The sequence below is a fragment of the Garra rufa genome, unplaced genomic scaffold (genome assembly GCF_049309525.1).
Source record: "Garra rufa unplaced genomic scaffold, GarRuf1.0 hap1_unplaced_010, whole genome shotgun sequence".
NCBI lineage: Eukaryota > Metazoa > Chordata > Actinopteri > Cypriniformes > Cyprinidae > Garra > Garra rufa.
The window spans coordinates 788,553-808,546 of NW_027394285.1; the positions used below are offsets into that span (position 1 = coordinate 788,553).

A 19,994-nucleotide genomic window follows, 5' to 3' on the forward strand; every position below is an offset into this window, starting at 1 on the left:
CACGGAAACAGACGATCCTGCTCCAGGTAGCGCCACAGAGACAGCCGCTGCTGCTTGCTGCCGCCGGATCACCGGTGTAAAAGAAAGGGTTAGGGTTAGTGATAGGGATTAAAATCGCTCGCACTAACAGCGACATCTGTTTTGAAAGATGTTTCCGGAGCTCGCAAAATCCGCTCAGCCTGCGCGGCGAATGGGCACGCTGGAGCCCGCCACCCTTTTGGGAAGAAATAGAGTCAACTGAGCCGCCCAACGTGGGGCTCGAACCCACGACCCTGAGATTAAGAGTCTCATGCTCTACCGACTGAGCTAGCCGGGCTGGTCGTGGGCTTCTTCACCGGGTCGGACCCAGTTTTCATCGGCCCCCAAATTACACAGGCAAAACGGAGGCTCTCGCGTTGTGCGAGACTGTCGAGCCCTCCCCGTGGGTAGGGCTTAGAGCAGGCTTAGAGTTTTCTTCTGTCGGTTTTGACCCAATCTGTTTTTGGGAAGCGCAGTTTGACCCAGCAGTGCGGGCCAACAACACGTTCTGTTTTGCCGCGTGAAGGCGGGTCAATGCTTTGGACAGCGTATGGTTGAGATGTGATTTTCCACCAATTTGGGGCACCTTTCTTAAGGAAATCAAGGATGATTTCATGGGAAATGGCAAACTGCTGTAGCGTTTGGCTAACAAGCCAAAGCTACAAAGGATGTACCGGTGCCCCGTCGTCCGAGCAGAATCCACATTCGGCCGTAATCGGAGGTTACTACTAACGTTCGATTGTGTCTCATAGGGAGTTTGACGCAGGGCCTCAGTGGAAAACAGGCCTTCGGCGGCTGAAACAAAAGACGAAGAAGGCATCCACATGCACATGATTCAGGAGTGTTATACAAAGAAACCACGCAAGATGACGAGGTGGTCCAGCGGTTAAGGCGGTGGAAGGCTAATACATTGTGCTCGACATGCACTGGAAGCTTTAGCGCCACTGAGAGCCCACCGGACCAGACAGGCCCAACCTGTTTACGATGGGTAACGGTGAGCCGTAATTGCGCTGCAGTTTAATGATACCCGTCTTGAGGACATATTTACAAAACAACAAGCCTTCTGGCTCTGGCGCTCAATCATCAGCAGACACCTTTTTGACGAGAAACAAAACCTAAACGAAACAAGGATACTTTTTCTCAACAATACTCTAAGCCTCCAGAGAGGCTAGCAAAAATTGCCAAAGCTGACTGTATTTCAAGTCATCCTGGCGGGGTATTGGGTAAAGTTTTCAACCAGCAATGATCGCGCCTCGGATAAACCTCATAGGCTACAATATTGCCTCTGCGAAAGAATGCCGGCGACGGTCGTGACCTTTTCAGGCACCTACGTGGATGTGAACCGACAAGGTGGTAGCAAGCTTTAAACTGCCGCACAAACAGTCTCCTGGCACGGGTTGCTGCACCGTGTTTCTACGGAACAGATTAGAGGTGTGTAAAAGACGGCTCATTCACTATTCCCTCTGTGCTCAAAACAGCCTGCTGAAAGCACAGCAGCAGCAGCTGAAAAGGTCCGCAGCATGGCCTCTCTCAGTCAGCAAGGGGGCGGGGAGGCCGAGTGGTTAAGGCGATGGACTGCTAATCCCATCCTTGTCGTTCGGTTCCTTTAGCACTGGACCTTAATCTAGGTCCTGGGGACCCCATGCTGAACTTTTTGTGTGTCCTCCTTATCTAACACACTCAGTTCAGTTCTTTGAGTTCTCTACTAATGAGCTGATGATCTGAATCGGGAGTGCTAAATAAAAGGCGCCACGTAATATGACGAGGTGGCCGAGTGGTTAAGGCGATGGACTGCTAATCCATTGTGCTCTGCACGCGTGTGTTCGAATCCCATCCTCGTCGTTCGGTACGTTTAGCAGTGATCCTCGTTCCTGGGGACCCCACTCTGCAATTTTTGTGTGTCTTCCCTATCTGACACACTCAGTTCAGTTTATTGATACCTGCCGCAAAGTCTTGAGAACATATTGACAAAACAACAAGTCTTCTGGCTCCGGCACACTACGATCGGTGGACACCTCTTTGACGAGGACCAACAACCAGCCACGCCAATAAAAGGAAACAAAACGAAGCAAGACTATCTTTCTCAACAAGCCTCCAGAGAGATTGGCAAAAATTGCCGATGCTGACTGTATTTCAAGTCATCCCGGTGGGGTATTGACTTTGTGGACTTTTGCATCTACATTAATATTAGTCTGTTTCTTCTTATTCTGAGGTCACCGTAGCCACCAGATCCATTCTGTATTCCGATCTGATGGTCACTACAGTCCCCCGGTTCCAGTCCGTACCAAGAGCAGATGGTGGATCAGCACCTTCAGCCGAATGTCAGCGGATACTATGTCAACTAGATGAGCCCCAGAGACAGATCATCAGTAAAGAAGGCATCCACATGCCACAGCAAACTACTCGAGCTGGTGAAAATGTTCACCAAACACCCGCCGCTGAATTCTTTTAAAACAAGCCAGCTTATTGAAGGTGCACAAGATAAACGCCCTGAGAAAGCTGTGCCTCGCAACCCTAAGAATGGCATAGGCGTCAGTGGACACCTGACGCGCGTGCAAAACTCCGGCATTTCACACGTCCCTGGGTGGGCTCGAACCACCAACCTTTCGGTTAACAGCCGAACGCGCTAACCGATTGCGCCACAGAGACAGCCGCTGCTGCTTGCTGCCGCCGGATCACCGGTGTAAAAGAAAGGGTTAGGGTTAGTGATAGGGATTAAAATCGCTCGCACTAACAGCGACATCTGTTTTGAAAGATGTTTCCGGAGCTCGCAAAATCCGCTCAGCCTGCGCGGCGAATGGGCACGCTGGAGCCCGCCACCCTTTTGGGAAGAAAGAGAGTCAACTGAGCCGCCCAACGTGGGGCTCGAACCCACGACCCTGAGATTAAGAGTCTCATGCTCTACCGACTGAGCTAGCCGGGCTGGTCGTGGGCTTCTTCACCGGGTCGGACCCAGTTTTCATCGGCCCCCAAATTACACAGGCGAAACGGAGGCTCTCGCGTTGTGCGAGACTGTCGAGCCCTCCCCGTGGGTAGGGCTTAGAGCAGGCTTAGAGTTTTCTTCTGTCGGTTTTGACCCAATCTGTTTTTGGGAAGCGCAGTTTGACCCAGCAGTGCGGGCCAACAACACGTTCTGTTTTGCCGCGTGAAGGCGGGTCAATGCTTTGGACAGCGTATGGTTGAGATGTGATTTTCCACCAATTTGGGGCACCTTTCTTAAGGAAATCAAGGATGATTTCATGGGAAATGGCAAACTGCTGTAGCGTTTGGCTAACAAGCCAAAGCTACAAAGGATGTACCGGTGCCCCGTCGTCCGAGCAGAATCCACATTCGGCCGTAATCGGAGGTTACTACTAACGTTCGATTGTGTCTCATAGGGAGTTTGACGCAGGGCCTCAGTGGAAAACAGGCCCTCGGCGGCTGAAACAAAAGACGAAGAAGGCATCCACATGCACATGATTCAGGAGTGTTATACAAAGAAACCACGCAAGATGACGAGGTGGTCCAGCGGTTAAGGCGGTGGAAGGCTAATACATTGTGCTCGACATGCACTGGAAGCTTTAGCGCCACTGAGAGCCCACCGGACCAGACAGGCCCAACCTGTTTACGATGGGTAACGGTGAGCCGTAATTGCGCTGCAGTTTAATGATACCCGTCTTGAGGACATATTTACAAAACAACAAGCCTTCTGGCTCTGGCGCTCAATCATCAGCAGACACCTTTTTGACGAGAAACAAAACCTAAACGAAACAAGGATACTTTTTCTCAACAATACTCTAAGCCTCCAGAGAGGCTAGCAAAAATTGCCAAAGCTGACTGTATTTCAAGTCATCCTGGCGGGGTATTGGGTAAAGTTTTCAACCAGCAATGATCGCGCCTCGGATAAACCTCATAGGCTACAATATTGCCTCTGCGAAAGAATGCCGGCGACGGTCGTGACCTTTTCAGGCACCTACGTGGATGTGAACCGACAAGGTGGTAGCAAGCTTTAAACTGCCGCACAAACAGTCTCCTGGCACGGGTTGCTGCACCGTGTTTCTACGGAACAGATTAGAGGTGTGTAAAAGACGGCTCATTCACTATTCCCTCTGTGCTCAAAACAGCCTGCTGAAAGCACAGCAGCAGCAGCTGAAAAGGTCCGCAGCATGGCCTCTCTCAGTCAGCAAGGGGGCGGGGAGGCCGAGTGGTTAAGGCGATGGACTGCTAATCCATTGTGCTCTGCACGCGTGTGTTCGAATCCCATCCTCGTCGTTCGGTACGTTTAGCAGTGATCCTCGTTCCTGGGGACCCCACTCTGCAATTTTTGTGTGTCTTCCCTATCTGACACACTCAGTTCAGTTTATTGATACCTGCCGCAAAGTCTTGAGAACATATTGACAAAACAACAAGTCTTCTGGCTCCGGCACACTACGATCGGTGGACACCTCTTTGACGAGGACCAACAACCAGCCACGCCAATAAAAGGAAACAAAACGAAGCAAGACTATCTTTCTCAACAAGCCTCCAGAGAGATTGGCAAAAATTGCCGATGCTGACTGTATTTCAAGTCATCCCGGTGGGGTATTGACTTTGTGGACTTTTGCATCTACATTAATATTAGTCTGTTTCTTCTTATTCTGAGGTCACCGTAGCCACCAGATCCATTCTGTATTCCGATCTGATGGTCACTACAGTCCCCCGGTTCCAGTCCGTACCAAGAGCAGATGGTGGATCAGCACCTTCAGCCGAATGTCAGCGGATACTATGTCAACTAGATGAGCCCCAGAGACAGATCATCAGTAAAGAAGGCATCCACATGCCACAGCAAACTACTCGAGCTGGTGAAAATGTTCACCAAACACCCGCCGCTGAATTCTTTTAAAACAAGCCAGCTTATTGAAGGTGCACAAGATAAACGCCCTGAGAAAGCTGTGCCTCGCAACCCTAAGAATGGCATAGGCGTCAGTGGACACCTGACGCGCGTGCAAAACTCCGGCATTTCACACGTCCCTGGGTGGGCTCGAACCATCAACCTTTCGGTTAACAGCCGAACGCGCTAACCGATTGCGCCACAGAGACAGCCGCTGCTGCTTGCTGCCGCCGGATCACCGGTGTAAAAGAAAGGGTTAGGGTTAGTGATAGGGATTAAAATCGCTCGCACTAACAGCGACATCTGTTTTGAAAGATGTTTCCGGAGCTCGCAAAATCCGCTCAGCCTGCGCGGCGAATGGGCACGCTGGAGCCCGCCACCCTTTTGGGAAGAAAGAGAGTCAACTGAGCCGCCCAACGTGGGGCTCAAACCCACGACCCTGAGATTAAGAGTCTCATGCTCTACCGACTGAGCTAGCCGGGCTGGTCGTGGGCTTCTTCACCGGGTCGGACCCAGTTTTCATCGGCCCCCAAATTACACAGGCGAAACGGAGGCTCTCGCGTTGTGCGAGACTGTCGAGCCCTCCCCGTGGGTAGGGCTTAGAGCAGGCTTAGAGTTTTCTTCTGTCGGTTTTGACCCAATCTGTTTTTGGGAAGCGCAGTTTGACCCAGCAGTGCGGGCCAACAACACGTTCTGTTTTGCCGCGTGAAGGCGGGTCAATGCTTTGGACAGCGTATGGTTGAGATGTGATTTTCCACCAATTTGGGGCACCTTTCTTAAGGAAATCAAGGATGATTTCATGGGAAATGGCAAACTGCTGTAGCGTTTGGCTAACAAGCCAAAGCTACAAAGGATGTACCGGTGCCCCGTCGTCCGAGCAGAATCCACATTCGGCCGTAATCGGAGGTTACTACTAACGTTCGATTGTGTCTCATAGGGAGTTTGACGCAGGGCCTCAGTGGAAAACAGGCCCTCGGCGGCTGAAACAAAAGACGAAGAAGGCATCCACATGCACATGATTCAGGAGTGTTATACAAAGAAACCACGCAAGATGACGAGGTGGTCCAGCGGTTAAGGCGGTGGAAGGCTAATACATTGTGCTCGACATGCACTGGAAGCTTTAGCGCCACTGAGAGCCCACCGGACCAGACAGGCCCAACCTGTTTACGATGGGTAACGGTGAGCCGTAATTGCGCTGCAGTTTAATGATACCCGTCTTGAGGACATATTTACAAAACAACAAGCCTTCTGGCTCTGGCGCTCAATCATCAGCAGACACCTTTTTGACGAGAAACAAAACCTAAACGAAACAAGGATACTTTTTCTCAACAATACTCTAAGCCTCCAGAGAGGCTAGCAAAAATTGCCAAAGCTGACTGTATTTCAAGTCATCCTGGCGGGGTATTGGGTAAAGTTTTCAACCAGCAATGATCGCGCCTCGGATAAACCTCATAGGCTACAATATTGCCTCTGCGAAAGAATGCCGGCGACGGTCGTGACCTTTTCAGGCACCTACGTGGATGTGAACCGACAAGGTGGTAGCAAGCTTTAAACTGCCGCACAAACAGTCTCCTGGCACGGGTTGCTGCACCGTGTTTCTACGGAACAGATTAGAGGTGTGTAAAAGACGGCTCATTCACTATTCCCTCTGTGCTCAAAACAGCCTGCTGAAAGCACAGCAGCAGCAGCTGAAAAGGTCCGCAGCATGGCCTCTCTCAGTCAGCAAGGGGGCGGGGAGGCCGAGTGGTTAAGGCGATGGACTGCTAATCCCATCCTTGTCGTTCGGTTCCTTTAGCACTGGACCTTAATCTAGGTCCTGGGGACCCCATGCTGAACTTTTTGTGTGTCCTCCTTATCTAACACACTCAGTTCAGTTCTTTGAGTTCTCTACTAATGAGCTGATGATCTGAATCGGGAGTGCTAAATAAAAGGCGCCACGTAATATGACGAGGTGGCCGAGTGGTTAAGGCGATGGACTGCTAATCCATTGTGCTCTGCACGCGTGGGTTCGAATCCCATCCTCGTCGTTCGGTACATTTAGCAGTGATCCTCGTTCCTGGGGACCCCACTCTGCAATTTTTGTGTGTCTTCCCTATCTGACACACTCAGTTCAGTTTATTGATACCTGCCGCAAAGTCTTGAGAACATATTGACAAAACAACAAGTCTTCTGGCTCCGGCACGCTACGATCGGTGGACACCTCTTTGACGAGGACCAACAACCAGCCACGCCAATAAAAGGAAACAAAACGAAGCAAGACTATCTTTCTCAACAAGCCTCCAGAGAGATTGGCAAAAATTGCCGATGCTGACTGTATTTCAAGTCATCCCGGTGGGGTATTGACTTTGTGGACTTTTGCATCTACATTAATATTAGTCTGTTTCTTCTTATTCTGAGGTCACCGTAGCCACCAGATCCATTCTGTATTCCGATCTGATGGTCACTACAGTCCCCCGGTTCCAGTCCGTACCAAGAGCAGATGGTGGATCAGCACCTTCAGCCGAATGTCAGCGGATACTATGTCAACTAGATGAGCCCCAGAGACAGATCATCAGTAAAGAAGGCATCCACATGCCACAGCAAACTACTCGAGCTGGTGAAAATGTTCACCAAACACCCGCCGCTGAATTCTTTTAAAACAAGCCAGCTTATTGAAGGTGCACAAGATAAACGCCCTGAGAAAGCTGTGCCTCGCAACCCTAAGAATGGCATAGGCGTCAGTGGACACCTGACGCGCGTGCAAAACTCCGGCATTTCACACGTCCCTGGGTGGGCTCGAACCATCAACCTTTCGGTTAACAGCCGAACGCGCTAACCGATTGCGCCACAGAGACAGCCGCTGCTGCTTGCTGCCGCCGGATCACCGGTGTAAAAGAAAGGGTTAGGGTTAGTGATAGGGATTAAAATCGCTCGCACTAACAGCGACATCTGTTTTGAAAGATGTTTCCGGAGCTCGCAAAATCCGCTCAGCCTGCGCGGCGAATGGGCACGCTGGAGCCCGCCACCCTTTTGGGAAGAAAGAGAGTCAACTGAGCCGCCCAACGTGGGGCTCGAACCCACGACCCTGAGATTAAGAGTCTCATGCTCTACCGACTGAGCTAGCCGGGCTGGTCGTGGGCTTCTTCACCGGGTCGGACCCAGTTTTCATCGGCCCCCAAATTACACAGGCGAAACGGAGGCTCTCGCGTTGTGCGAGACTGTCGAGCCCTCCCCGTGGGTAGGGCTTAGAGCAGGCTTAGAGTTTTCTTCTGTCGGTTTTGACCCAATCTGTTTTTGGGAAGCGCAGTTTGACCCAGCAGTGCGGGCCAACAACACGTTCTGTTTTGCCGCGTGAAGGCGGGTCAATGCTTTGGACAGCGTATGGTTGAGATGTGATTTTCCACCAATTTGGGGCACCTTTCTTAAGGAAATCAAGGATGATTTCATGGGAAATGGCAAACTGCTGTAGCGTTTGGCTAACAAGCCAAAGCTACAAAGGATGTACCGGTGCCCCGTCGTCCGAGCAGAATCCACATTCGGCCGTAATCGGAGGTTACTACTAACGTTCGATTGTGTCTCATAGGGAGTTTGACGCAGGGCCTCAGTGGAAAACAGGCCTTCGGCGGCTGAAACAAAAGACGAAGAAGGCATCCACATGCACATGATTCAGGAGTGTTATACAAAGAAACCACGCAAGATGACGAGGTGGTCCAGCGGTTAAGGCGGTGGAAGGCTAATACATTGTGCTCGACATGCACTGGAAGCTTTAGCGCCACTGAGAGCCCACCGGACCAGACAGGCCCAACCTGTTTACGATGGGTAACGGTGAGCCGTAATTGCGCTGCAGTTTAATGATACCCGTCTTGAGGACATATTTACAAAACAACAAGCCTTCTGGCTCTGGCGCTCAATCATCAGCAGACACCTTTTTGACGAGAAACAAAACCTAAACGAAACAAGGATACTTTTTCTCAACAATACTCTAAGCCTCCAGAGAGGCTAGCAAAAATTGCCAAAGCTGACTGTATTTCAAGTCATCCTGGCGGGGTATTGGGTAAAGTTTTCAACCAGCAATGATCGCGCCTCGGATAAACCTCATAGGCTACAATATTGCCTCTGCGAAAGAATGCCGGCGACGGTCGTGACCTTTTCAGGCACCTACGTGGATGTGAACCGACAAGGTGGTAGCAAGCTTTAAACTGCCGCACAAACAGTCTCCTGGCACGGGTTGCTGCACCGTGTTTCTACGGAACAGATTAGAGGTGTGTAAAAGACGGCTCATTCACTATTCCCTCTGTGCTCAAAACAGCCTGCTGAAAGCACAGCAGCAGCAGCTGAAAAGGTCCGCAGCATGGCCTCTCTCAGTCAGCAAGGGGGCGGGGAGGCCGAGTGGTTAAGGCGATGGACTGCTAATCCCATCCTTGTCGTTCGGTTCCTTTAGCACTGGACCTTAATCTAGGTCCTGGGGACCCCATGCTGAACTTTTTGTGTGTCCTCCTTATCTAACACACTCAGTTCAGTTCTTTGAGTTCTCTACTAATGAGCTGATGATCTGAATCGGGAGTGCTAAATAAAAGGCGCCACGTAATATGACGAGGTGGCCGAGTGGTTAAGGCGATGGACTGCTAATCCATTGTGCTCTGCACGCGTGTGTTCGAATCCCATCCTCGTCGTTCGGTACGTTTAGCAGTGATCCTCGTTCCTGGGGACCCCACTCTGCAATTTTTGTGTGTCTTCCCTATCTGACACACTCAGTTCAGTTTATTGATACCTGCCGCAAAGTCTTGAGAACATATTGACAAAACAACAAGTCTTCTGGCTCCGGCACACTACGATCGGTGGACACCTCTTTGACGAGGACCAACAACCAGCCACGCCAATAAAAGGAAACAAAACGAAGCAAGACTATCTTTCTCAACAAGCCTCCAGAGAGATTGGCAAAAATTGCCGATGCTGACTGTATTTCAAGTCATCCCGGTGGGGTATTGACTTTGTGGACTTTTGCATCTACATTAATATTAGTCTGTTTCTTCTTATTCTGAGGTCACCGTAGCCACCAGATCCATTCTGTATTCCGATCTGATGGTCACTACAGTCCCCCGGTTCCAGTCCGTACCAAGAGCAGATGGTGGATCAGCACCTTCAGCCGAATGTCAGCGGATACTATGTCAACTAGATGAGCCCCAGAGACAGATCATCAGTAAAGAAGGCATCCACATGCCACAGCAAACTACTCGAGCTGGTGAAAATGTTCACCAAACACCCGCCGCTGAATTCTTTTAAAACAAGCCAGCTTATTGAAGGTGCACAAGATAAACGCCCTGAGAAAGCTGTGCCTCGCAACCCTAAGAATGGCATAGGCGTCAGTGGACACCTGACGCGCGTGCAAAACTCCGGCATTTCACACGTCCCTGGGTGGGCTCGAACCACCAACCTTTCGGTTAACAGCCGAACGCGCTAACCGATTGCGCCACAGAGACAGCCGCTGCTGCTTGCTGCCGCCGGATCACCGGTGTAAAAGAAAGGGTTAGGGTTAGTGATAGGGATTAAAATCGCTCGCACTAACAGCGACATCTGTTTTGAAAGATGTTTCCGGAGCTCGCAAAATCCGCTCAGCCTGCGCGGCGAATGGGCACGCTGGAGCCCGCCACCCTTTTGGGAAGAAAGAGAGTCAACTGAGCCGCCCAACGTGGGGCTCGAACCCACGACCCTGAGATTAAGAGTCTCATGCTCTACCGACTGAGCTAGCCGGGCTGGTCGTGGGCTTCTTCACCGGGTCGGACCCAGTTTTCATCGGCCCCCAAATTACACAGGCGAAACGGAGGCTCTCGCGTTGTGCGAGACTGTCGAGCCCTCCCCGTGGGTAGGGCTTAGAGCAGGCTTAGAGTTTTCTTCTGTCGGTTTTGACCCAATCTGTTTTTGGGAAGCGCAGTTTGACCCAGCAGTGCGGGCCAACAACACGTTCTGTTTTGCCGCGTGAAGGCGGGTCAATGCTTTGGACAGCGTATGGTTGAGATGTGATTTTCCACCAATTTGGGGCACCTTTCTTAAGGAAATCAAGGATGATTTCATGGGAAATGGCAAACTGCTGTAGCGTTTGGCTAACAAGCCAAAGCTACAAAGGATGTACCGGTGCCCCGTCGTCCGAGCAGAATCCACATTCGGCCGTAATCGGAGGTTACTACTAACGTTCGATTGTGTCTCATAGGGAGTTTGACGCAGGGCCTCAGTGGAAAACAGGCCCTCGGCGGCTGAAACAAAAGACGAAGAAGGCATCCACATGCACATGATTCAGGAGTGTTATACAAAGAAACCACGCAAGATGACGAGGTGGTCCAGCGGTTAAGGCGGTGGAAGGCTAATACATTGTGCTCGACATGCACTGGAAGCTTTAGCGCCACTGAGAGCCCACCGGACCAGACAGGCCCAACCTGTTTACGATGGGTAACGGTGAGCCGTAATTGCGCTGCAGTTTAATGATACCCGTCTTGAGGACATATTTACAAAACAACAAGCCTTCTGGCTCTGGCGCTCAATCATCAGCAGACACCTTTTTGACGAGAAACAAAACCTAAACGAAACAAGGATACTTTTTCTCAACAATACTCTAAGCCTCCAGAGAGGCTAGCAAAAATTGCCAAAGCTGACTGTATTTCAAGTCATCCTGGCGGGGTATTGGGTAAAGTTTTCAACCAGCAATGATCGCGCCTCGGATAAACCTCATAGGCTACAATATTGCCTCTGCGAAAGAATGCCGGCGACGGTCGTGACCTTTTCAGGCACCTACGTGGATGTGAACCGACAAGGTGGTAGCAAGCTTTAAACTGCCGCACAAACAGTCTCCTGGCACGGGTTGCTGCACCGTGTTTCTACGGAACAGATTAGAGGTGTGTAAAAGACGGCTCATTCACTATTCCCTCTGTGCTCAAAACAGCCTGCTGAAAGCACAGCAGCAGCAGCTGAAAAGGTCCGCAGCATGGCCTCTCTCAGTCAGCAAGGGGGCGGGGAGGCCGAGTGGTTAAGGCGATGGACTGCTAATCCCATCCTTGTCGTTCGGTTCCTTTAGCACTGGACCTTAATCTAGGTCCTGGGGACCCCATGCTGAACTTTTTGTGTGTCCTCCTTATCTAACACACTCAGTTCAGTTCTTTGAGTTCTCTACTAATGAGCTGATGATCTGAATCGGGAGTGCTAAATAAAAGGCGCCACGTAATATGACGAGGTGGCCGAGTGGTTAAGGCGATGGACTGCTAATCCATTGTGCTCTGCACGCGTGTGTTCGAATCCCATCCTCGTCGTTCGGTACGTTTAGCAGTGATCCTCGTTCCAGGGGACCCCACTCTGCAATTTTTGTGTGTCTTCCCTATCTGACACACTCAGTTCAGTTTATTGATACCTGCCGCAAAGTCTTGAGAACATATTGACAAAACAACAAGTCTTCTGGCTCCGGCACACTACGATCGGTGGACACCTCTTTGACGAGGACCAACAACCAGCCACGCCAATAAAAGGAAACAAAACGAAGCAAGACTATCTTTCTCAACAAGCCTCCAGAGAGATTGGCAAAAATTGCCGATGCTGACTGTATTTCAAGTCATCCCGGTGGGGTATTGACTTTGTGGACTTTTGCATCTACATTAATATTAGTCTGTTTCTTCTTATTCTGAGGTCACCGTAGCCACCAGATCCATTCTGTATTCCGATCTGATGGTCACTACAGTCCCCCGGTTCCAGTCCGTACCAAGAGCAGATGGTGGATCAGCACCTTCAGCCGAATGTCAGCGGATACTATGTCAACTAGATGAGCCCCAGAGACAGATCATCAGTAAAGAAGGCATCCACATGCCACAGCAAACTACTCGAGCTGGTGAAAATGTTCACCAAACACCCGCCGCTGAATTCTTTTAAAACAAGCCAGCTTATTGAAGGTGCACAAGATAAACGCCCTGAGAAAGCTGTGCCTCGCAACCCTAAGAATGGCATAGGCGTCAGTGGACACCTGACGCGCGTGCAAAACTCCGGCATTTCACACGTCCCTGGGTGGGCTCGAACCACCAACCTTTCGGTTAACAGCCGAACGCGCTAACCGATTGCGCCAAAGCTGGGGAACAATAGTCTGTTAAGGGGGGGGAAGAAAAGGAAGGAGGGGGGAGAAGGGGGAAAAGAGAAAAAGAAAGAAAAGAGAGAGAGAAAAGAAAAAAACGAGGAGAAAAGAAGTGAAAGGGAATTTTATCTCTTTGTCCTTTAAAGCAATGTTTTTGGAGTGTATATTTACAATAAATTATCTGAAAAAAAAAATGTTTTCTCTACTTTCCTGTATATTTATATGGGAGTAAGGATGATCACAAGCTTCCCAGTTCATATTACAGTGTTGCCATACATTGAAGTGTTTACTGAATGTTTTATTTATCAGTAATTATCACATAAATGATGTCCAAATGAATGAAATCATTTTTGAAATGACAAATTAATATTTTATAAGATTTATATTACTGATTATTGATATTTTATTCAAAGTTTTTGCACTTTAAATATATTTCGGCTGTAGTTATGTTCTAAAACTTACATATATTACATATCAGCTTTAGCAGGAGCACTCTGAGCGCCTGAAGTTGAAAAAAAAAATAAACTCTGAGCGGAAAAATGCCCAACCTCAGCTCTACCAGCTGAGCTATCGAAGGCACGGATCTGTGAGGTCCCAACCTCGGCCTATTATATTTCTGCAGCTCGACTGCTGGCCAAAAAATGGCTTTCGACGCAGAAAGACGTGCGGACCGTTTTGAAGAGGCAAGCAAAGAGGAGCCCGCCTTCCAATACCGGGAGTCGAACCCGGGCACGCCTGGGTGAAAACCAGGAATCCTGACTGGTAGCAAAAAGGAGCCCGCCTTCCCATACCGGGAGTCGAACCCGGGCTGCCTGGGTGAAAACCAGGAATCCTGACTGGAAGCAAAAAGGAGCCCGCCTTCCCATACCGGGAGTCGAACCCAGGCTGCCTGGGTGAAAACCAGGAAGCCTGACCACTAGACCATATGGAAACAGGTCAGTGAAAGCCTTGTCTGTGTAAAAAAAAAAAAAGATTTTAAACTGCATTACGCAAAAATTTGGATTAGGCGGCGATCACACCGAACACGTTTTTGCCGTTGGAGGCGCCTCTTTTGAATGGTTTTCTGGTGGCAGTGTGCGTTCTGCATGCTGTTTATGCGCCACTGGCGCCTCACGTTTTTGCAGGAGCGCTCTGAGCGCCTGAAGTTGAAAAAAAAAATCAACTCTGAGCGGAAAAATGCCCAACGTCATTCGCGTTCTTTTCCATTGTCCAATCGATTGAATGGAGAGGCGGGTCTTCTGTTGTGGTGACGAAAGTTTACCGTTGCTTAAAAAGTCCGGAGACTGCAAGAAATGGAGGAGAAACCTTTGGTGTCTATTGTGGGTAACCCGGAGCTGTATTATTTATGTTTCTGCTAATATGACAGTTTACTTAACAGCAAAAACTAAGATTTTAGAGCACTCGCGCTATAATCCTTTGATTTGACTGACAGGACAGCTGTTTTTGTCGTTGCTTAAAACTAAAATACGCGTTTGGTGTTTTTATTTAAACCTAAATAAGTTCGTCTACCAGCTGAGCTATCGAAGGCACGGGTCTGTGGGGTCCCAACCTCGGCCTATTATGTTTCTACAGCTCGACTGCTGGCCAAAAAATGGCTTTCGACGCAGAAAGACGTGAGGCCCGTTTTGAAGAGGCAAGCAAAGAGAAGCCCACCTTCCCATACCGGGAGTCGAAAACCAGGAATCCTGACCGCTAGACCATATGGGAACTGCTTAGTGATAGCCTTGTCCGGGTAAGAAAAAAAGATTCGAAAAATACTCATGCCATGCATTTGAAAAAACAAGCGTGGTCTTGCATTGTAACCCGTTATCTCAAGGAAAAACAGCCTATTGCCGATCTGTCAAGGTTCAGAAATGAAAAAAGCATGAGATTAACGATGAAACTGAGACACGCTTTTAACCGGGTAAGTTGCTGATTTTTGGCTAGTTCGGATTTAATTTCGTGTCCAACTTTTCCTCAGAGACCGGGTGGCACGTAGGAATAGGGCAACATTTCGGCAAGCCCGTGACATCAAAACCATACTGCATTACGCAAAAAGCAGAGAGGGAACCAGCCAGGAGTCGAACCTAGAATCTTCTGATCCGTAGTCAGACACGTTATCCATTGCGCCACTGGCCCACCGTCTAGGGTACTTCGTGCTTGCGCCCGACTTGTTGGTTTTCGACGTGACAGAAGCATGTATTGCTGTCTGCTTGTTCTCATTTTATTAGCAGGCCCGCGTCAGATATGCTCTTCCCTGTTGGTCTAGTGGTTAGGATTCGGCACTCTCACCGCTGCGGCCCGGGTTCGATTCCCGGTCAGGCAATGCGCTTTTTCCCCCCTCCCCCCAACGGCGAACTGTGAAATCAAGCTCTGTTGGCCGCTTTCAGATGCCCCCCCCCCCCCCAAAAAAAAGGTGGGCACGTGAAAAACTACCTCCTTCGAGCCGGAGTCAAACCAGCAACCTAAGGATGTCCAACTCTCCTGCCTACAGTCCTCCGCTCTACCAGCTGAGCTATCGAAGGTACGGGTCTGTGGGGTCCCAACCTCGGCCTATTAAAAATTTGGATTAGGCGGCGATCACACCGAACGCGTTTTTGCCGTTGGAGGCGCCTGTTTTGAATGGTTTTCTGTTGGCAGTGAGCGCTCTGCGCGCTGTTTATGCGCCCCCGGCGCCTCACGTTTTTGCAGCAGCGCTCTGAGTGCCTGAAGTTGAAAAAAAAAAAAAACTCTGAGCGGAAAAATGCCCAACGTCATTCGCGTTCTTTTCCATTGTCCAATCGATTGAATGGAGAGGCGGGTCTTCTGTTGTGGTGACGAAAGTTTACCGTTGCTTAAAGTAATTGATGTCTTTGTTGATTACTTAACAACACTCTGAAACACCCCCCAACTTTCACTGTAAAACACCTGTGACAAAATCTCACTGACAGAAAACCTTTGCGTAGAGGCCATTTTCGACTGAGAGAGCAATTCAATTGACAGTGGTTCTCGCAATACTACAGGTATGGTTGTGTTAGTTTTTTTTTTAGTTTTTTATTATACTTAACATATAAAATTATAGTGTATATTATAAAATCATAGCAAGCAAGGAGTCGAACCTAGAATCTTCTGATCCGTAGTCAGACGCGTTATCCATTTTTTTTTTTTTTTTTATTAAGAAATTTCAAACATTAAAAATACAATAAAAGTAAAAGTTTTTCATAAACAAAACATTTTCACTGCACATTCCTTATACATACATTCAGAATTCCAGAATCTTCTGTCAGTTTCCACATCAAATCTTTTAAGGCACAACAAACGTGGGAAGAAAAAAAAAAAAAACTGTTATTGTAAACCCAAATAATTTAATCAGAAAATAAATACAATCATTTTCACATTTAATCGTTTTCACGTTCTGGCAGCGTCCACAAAAGATCCTTTAAAACTTGATAAACTTGAAGTGTAAAGACATGATAAAATTCATTCAATCTGTTTTCACATTTAAAATACCCATGCAGTGTTTTAATGTACAGTTCTGTTTTTCTTTTAAACAAAGTCCAAACATCTAAAACCACTTTTTCATTTTTAGCCACATTTCTTCTTTCCCATATTGCACTTTTCATTAAACTTATCCATAAGTTTATTAACTTTTTGTTTTTTCCCTTCTTTTCCCATCCAAACATCATCACTCTGTCCCATTCCATTACATTTTCGTCCTACCCCTCTGTCAAACCTTTAACCACTTCTTTACATTTCTTTAAAAATCCCTCCAATTCTTTACAGTATAAAAACGTGTAAAATCCATTCCACTTCTTTTTGGCACACTTTACAATCAATCTTATATAAAACAGAGTCAGTGAAAATCACTTTATGTCTTATAAAATAGTCTAAACATTCCAACTTTATCTCCACACATTTCCCTCTCATGTTTCTCCATATACATTCTTTCTTTAAATCTTTGAATTTTCTTTCCCAGTACTTATTTACAATCGGTTCTTTAAACAAATCATCTCTAAAAACAGCATATAAGATCCTGACAGTACAATCTTTAAACACATGCAGATTTTCCCCCACTCTTACAGAAATGTTTTTGTCTTTTGAGTCTTCTTCTGCATTGTTAACTCTTTCAATCCATTCTTTAGGTATTGCATTCTTTATATCTTCATACTTATTTTCTAATTCCTGTACATTGTATTCTTCCTTTGCTTCCTCCATCGTGTCCACAATATATTGTGTACTTAAAAAAACCTTCTTTAAATTCATATAAGACATCTCTTATTTTTGTGATACCTACTCCCATCCATTTCCTAAAAAACAGTTCTTTCCCTTGTTTTAAAACGTTTTGATTTAAAAACAAAGGTTGGTTTAAAATTGCTTCTCTTCCGCGTGGTTCATACTCAATTTTTTATAAAAACTTTCCCCATGCGCTAAACATTTCTCGGTAAAAATTTGGTAGTCCTTCAGTCATCCACATTTTAGTTTTCATCCACAATACGTCGTCTCCCATTTTAAAATCCCCACATTTGTTCAAAAAGTATATCATTGTTTTCTTCCATTCTGTTTTATTCTCTTCGTTTAAGTATTTTTTTACAACTTTCACTCTTAAAGCATTTTTCCGCTGCTCCACGTCCATTAAATTCAAACCTCCCTTTTCCACCTCTCCTAGAATCGTATTATATGCAATTCTTGGCGGTTTTCCGTCCCATAAAAAATTCATAACACATTTCTTCAGCCTCTTTTCAATCCACACCGGTATATCAATAACATATAAAACATACCATACTTTAGATATCATTAAGACATTCCATATTAAATCCTTTCCCTTCAAGTTTAGTGCTCTCATTTTCCAAAAGTTTAACCTCCGCTCTATCTCCATTATCAGCTGATCCCACATTTCGTCTCTTGTTTTCTTTTCATTTTTCCCCATTAAAATTCCTAAAATCTTCATTTCCTCCACTTCTTTAAAATCAAAACAATCTGTTACAACCATAGCTTTGCCAAATCTCATATACACTGTCTTATCCTCGTTTACTTTACTTCCTGATCCTCTACAGTATTCATTCAAAGCTTTCATGACCTCTTTAACACTTTCCTTCGTTTTAACTATAATTGTCGTGTCATCAGCATATTGAAAGATTTTCCCCTCTACCTCTTTATTTTCGATTTCTATTCCTATTATTCCTTTCTTCTGTTTTATTAATAGTCCCAGCGGTTCTGCCACGAGTGAATACAATAGAGCCGAAAGCGGACACCCTTGTCTAATCGATCTTGTAATTTTAAAACAATCTGTTAAAAAACCATTACATTTAATCTTTGTTAACGCACCTTTATATAAAATCTCAATCCATTTAGAAAAAATCTCTCCAAAACCAAATTCCCTTAAAACATCAAATAAATACTCATGCTCAACCCTATCAAAAGCCTTTTCAAAATCCACACTAATTATATACCCCTCTTCTTTCTTTTCTTTCATGTACCATATCATATCCCTTATACTCATTGTTATATCCACAATGTCTCTTCCTTTGACTCCATATGCTTGGTTTGTCGTAATTATACTCGGTATTACTCCCTTTAATCTGTTTGCTAAAACCTTTGCTAAAATTTTAAGATCCGTGTTTTGCATCGTAATAGGTCTAAAATTTTTAAAATCTACTTTTTCCCCTTTTCTTTTATATATCAATTTCATTAACCCCATCCCTGTTCTTTCATTAATTTCTTCTTTTTCAAAAATCTCTTTAAAAACCCCATTTAAAATCATTGTTAAAACTCCCTTAAAACATACATAAAACTCAGCTCCCAATCCATCTATTCCTGGGCTTTTCCTTTTATTCAGTTCTCCTATTGCTCTTTCGATCTCCTCTTCTCTAATTTCTTGATCACACTCTTCTTTATCTTTCTCGTTTACTTTCGTTTTTATCAGCTTTAACAGTTTCTCTTCTTCCTCTTTTTCTACTCCTCTTGCACTAAACAAATCCTCATAGAAATACCTTATTTCCTCTAAGATCTTATCATTTGCTTCTACAATTTCTCCATTTTTTCCCCTTATTTCTTTTATTGTTTCAGCTTTTCCTCTCTTTTTTCTCCCTCTACCACATATTTTGCTTTGCTCCTAAGCCTTGCTCCTTCATATTTATTTTCTTCTATTTCTTTCAGTTTCTCTTCCATTTCTTTTATCTTTTCTATATCTTTGATATCCTTTTTCAATTCCGTTTCCATACTCTCTTTTATTTCTCTTTCTTTAAACCTTTTACACTTCTGTGTTAAACTACAATATTTTATAGAGAACTTTTTTATTAGAAATTTTACGTTTTCCCACCATATTCTTTTATCCTCTTAATACAATTTGTTTTCATTTCTTTCTCTATAATTTCTTTAACTCTCAATACATAACCTTCATCTTTTAAAATCTGTGTATTTAAAATCCAAACTCCCGGTCCTTGTTGCTTTTTACCCCCGTCCAAGCTAAAAAATAAAAACTTATGGTCACTGAAACTGGTTTCCTCGTACTTAATCTTTTCGATAAGATTCTCCATTCTTCTTTTGCATAAAATATAGTCGATTCTAGTTTGGCATACAAAATTCCCTACTATTTGTCTCCTTGAAAATTCCTTTTTTCTTTCATTTCTTTCTCTCCAAACATCTATTATATTATTTTCTTCCATTAGAATTTTTAAATCATTCCTCCCCATATCTCCTTTAAAAACCATTCCTTCTGCCATATCTTGTTTACTAAAAACAGTATTAAAATCTCCCATCATTATTATTTCCTTGTACTTGTTTACAATATTTCTTAAAACATAAAAAAACTCTTTTTTTTCTTTTCCTTCTCCAGGTGCATGTACATTTACTAAACACAAAATTTTCCCCTCATATTTCATCTCTATCATTAAACATTTACCTATTGAATCCTTATACACAATTTTACTTTCTTTAAACACATCATCCTTCATTAAAAAAGCAACACCTCTCCCAGATCTCCCATCTCCATTGTTATATAAAACTCCTCCATCCCACCTCTTCTTAATATCAAACATCACATTTTGATTCCAGTTTGTTTCTTGTAAGGCAATAATATCTTGGTAT

General features: G+C 46.0%; 15 non-coding genes across 15 annotated transcripts; 1 reads left to right on the forward strand and 14 right to left on the reverse strand.

The window, feature by feature from the left end:
• Nucleotides 1-243: 243 nt before the first annotated feature.
• On the reverse strand, nt 244-316 carry trnak-cuu (transfer RNA lysine (anticodon CUU)). The gene has a single exon. It is a non-coding gene; the product is annotated as a tRNA-Lys (tRNA).
• Nucleotides 317-1,174: 858 nt separating this feature from the next.
• LOC141314582 (U4 spliceosomal RNA) lies at nt 1,175-1,315 on the reverse strand. The gene has a single exon (XR_012350144.1). It is a non-coding gene; the product is annotated as a U4 spliceosomal RNA (small nuclear RNA).
• A 1,278-nt stretch (nt 1,316-2,593) lies between these two features.
• On the reverse strand, nt 2,594-2,667 carry trnan-guu (transfer RNA asparagine (anticodon GUU)). Its single transcript has one exon. It is a non-coding gene; the product is annotated as a tRNA-Asn (tRNA).
• Nucleotides 2,668-2,868: 201 nt separating this feature from the next.
• Nucleotides 2,869-2,941, reverse strand: trnak-cuu (transfer RNA lysine (anticodon CUU)). Its single transcript has one exon. It is a non-coding gene; the product is annotated as a tRNA-Lys (tRNA).
• Nucleotides 2,942-3,799: 858 nt separating this feature from the next.
• Nucleotides 3,800-3,940, reverse strand: LOC141314583 (U4 spliceosomal RNA). The gene has a single exon (XR_012350145.1). It is a non-coding gene; the product is annotated as a U4 spliceosomal RNA (small nuclear RNA).
• Nucleotides 3,941-5,002: 1,062 nt separating this feature from the next.
• trnan-guu (transfer RNA asparagine (anticodon GUU)) lies at nt 5,003-5,076 on the reverse strand. The gene has a single exon. It is a non-coding gene; the product is annotated as a tRNA-Asn (tRNA).
• Nucleotides 5,077-6,208: 1,132 nt separating this feature from the next.
• Nucleotides 6,209-6,349, reverse strand: LOC141314584 (U4 spliceosomal RNA). The gene has a single exon (XR_012350146.1). It is a non-coding gene; the product is annotated as a U4 spliceosomal RNA (small nuclear RNA).
• Nucleotides 6,350-6,812: 463 nt separating this feature from the next.
• trnas-gcu (transfer RNA serine (anticodon GCU)) lies at nt 6,813-6,894 on the forward strand. The gene has a single exon. It is a non-coding gene; the product is annotated as a tRNA-Ser (tRNA).
• A 733-nt stretch (nt 6,895-7,627) lies between these two features.
• Nucleotides 7,628-7,701, reverse strand: trnan-guu (transfer RNA asparagine (anticodon GUU)). Its single transcript has one exon. It is a non-coding gene; the product is annotated as a tRNA-Asn (tRNA).
• A 201-nt stretch (nt 7,702-7,902) lies between these two features.
• On the reverse strand, nt 7,903-7,975 carry trnak-cuu (transfer RNA lysine (anticodon CUU)). The gene has a single exon. It is a non-coding gene; the product is annotated as a tRNA-Lys (tRNA).
• An 858-nt stretch (nt 7,976-8,833) lies between these two features.
• On the reverse strand, nt 8,834-8,974 carry LOC141314585 (U4 spliceosomal RNA). Its single transcript, XR_012350147.1, has one exon. It is a non-coding gene; the product is annotated as a U4 spliceosomal RNA (small nuclear RNA).
• A 1,278-nt stretch (nt 8,975-10,252) lies between these two features.
• On the reverse strand, nt 10,253-10,326 carry trnan-guu (transfer RNA asparagine (anticodon GUU)). Its single transcript has one exon. It is a non-coding gene; the product is annotated as a tRNA-Asn (tRNA).
• Nucleotides 10,327-10,527: 201 nt separating this feature from the next.
• On the reverse strand, nt 10,528-10,600 carry trnak-cuu (transfer RNA lysine (anticodon CUU)). Its single transcript has one exon. It is a non-coding gene; the product is annotated as a tRNA-Lys (tRNA).
• An 858-nt stretch (nt 10,601-11,458) lies between these two features.
• On the reverse strand, nt 11,459-11,599 carry LOC141314580 (U4 spliceosomal RNA). Its single transcript, XR_012350142.1, has one exon. It is a non-coding gene; the product is annotated as a U4 spliceosomal RNA (small nuclear RNA).
• Nucleotides 11,600-14,995: 3,396 nt separating this feature from the next.
• Nucleotides 14,996-15,068, reverse strand: trnar-acg (transfer RNA arginine (anticodon ACG)). The gene has a single exon. It is a non-coding gene; the product is annotated as a tRNA-Arg (tRNA).
• Nucleotides 15,069-19,994: the final 4,926 nt, after the last annotated feature.